Source organism: Trichosurus vulpecula, chromosome 1 (assembly GCF_011100635.1).
Source record: "Trichosurus vulpecula isolate mTriVul1 chromosome 1, mTriVul1.pri, whole genome shotgun sequence".
Taxonomy (NCBI): domain Eukaryota; kingdom Metazoa; phylum Chordata; class Mammalia; order Diprotodontia; family Phalangeridae; genus Trichosurus; species Trichosurus vulpecula.
In genome coordinates, this window is record NC_050573.1 from 132293163 (window position 1) to 132295183 (window position 2021).

Sequence of the window (2021 nt, forward strand, 5' to 3'; positions counted from 1 at the left end):
AAGCGAACCCGCCCACCCAAGAGCACCTAAGGTGCGAGGCCTGCCTTTGGCTAATAAAGTCAGACTGCCCCAAAAAATTAAATGAAATAAAATAAATTAAGTGGTTGGTGGACAACTCTTGTGTTCAATGATGTAGTAAGTAATTATGTAATAATGGCATGGAACCAAAACAGTTACTTCAGCATTATGGGATTCTTTTTTTATTCATGTGCACATGCTTTGTGCTCTAATTATAAGAGAGATCCAAGGTCTCAAAAATCACAAAACCTCAACAGTTTTCAAGAACTATTTTTAAATAAGGGAATTTCCATTCATTCTATAATAACAATAAATTAAAGGAAACATTCTTCATTTCTGCAACTTAGAAGTTAGTTTTATCTTTCTTTTTTTCATATTAAGCATCATAAAATGTTATAACGAAATGGGACTTTGATGATTCTCTAATTCCCATTTTAAAGATGAGAATACTGACAATGCAGGGAGGTTAATTTTTCTAAGTTATATAGCTAGTTAGTGGTCATGGTCCAAGGAGAAACCTAGGCAGTCTGTTTTCTTGTCAATGCATTATTCTTTTCCATATGAATGTCTTAGGGGTAATAAGTAATGCCTTCAGAATTCATACCAAAGAATAATGAACGGTCCTTGAGAGGCTGTTCAAAAACATTCTTGTATTGCATTCATCACCTATTAATTTGAAAGGCCACATGAATCACATTTAATAATAATGAAAATAATAGGGTGAAAAAGTACATTGATTTACATGCAACATAATAAACTCACTTTTGTTCCCCATAAAATAGACTACTATATTATTAAAACCAATTCCGTATGATCATATGTATACTTTTTTTATGAAACAGTGGACAATTTTGGCCTATATATTCTTTTAAAAAGCTATTTTCATGCAATTGGGGGCATATTTAAACATAAATGAAAAATATCAGTACAACGCCTCTTACTTAGCAAGGCCAGATAAAATCCCAGGTCAGTACTACCAAAAAAAGACACCATATTTGTAAGCAAACACTGAAAATTTGTTATAACAAATCAGTTCTTTGCTGTGTAAATAATGTAAATTCATTGTATGTACGTAAAATCAATCTTTTTATTGTCCCTTCCCAGACCCTAATTCTAGAATCCTCAAAAGAGTTTATCTGAAAGATATTTGCCAATCAAAGACTAACCTTTAATTGATTAGCTCTATAGGTATGTATAGAGGAGATTATGAGCTCAAGAAAAAAAACACAAATCTATTTAATCTTCAATATTTCAAGATTTTGTGAACTTACTCATAACAATGATGTTTAAATCAACAGATATTATAAGAATTATTATATGGTATTTTTGAATTTCATCAATTAAAAGGAATTATCACCTTGTGGTTGGACTTTATTAAAAGAGTGACTAAAAGAGCCTACAATAGAGAATCAAGAATCCTGGGTTCAAGTCTCTGGTCTTCTACTCAATCATCAATTGCATGATCTAGGATGGATTATTTCTCATCTGTGAGCCTCTTATATAAAATGGAGATAATAGTAGTCACATGGCCTTATTTCCAACTGTTCTGATGTACTTTGTAGGCAGTAAAAAATTCTAGATACGTAACATGTTATTTTATTACTGATATTGTTCCATCTTTATGTATACCACTATATACCTTGTTCCCTAATTTCCCAGTCCAGGACTCTGGCTATCATTCTGTTTAATTCTATCCAATCTATAGCCCCTCTATTTCTGTCCCATCCCCAACCTTCACTACCCTAGTTAGGACAGGATAGAATGTTACAATGCCTCATCAGTAAGAAAATGCAACAATTTAGAAGAAAAGTGTTAGTTTTAATTATTTACTAAAAATAAAATTAATGAATAGAAAACTTGTGTTGATCAGTATATAAAATAAAGTTGAATGTATAGCCTGTGAAATACACACAAAACACACATGTACATGTACATGCATATGTATACATATGTACACATACATTTATATAATTGATGGGTACTACATATGGTCAATGAACTGA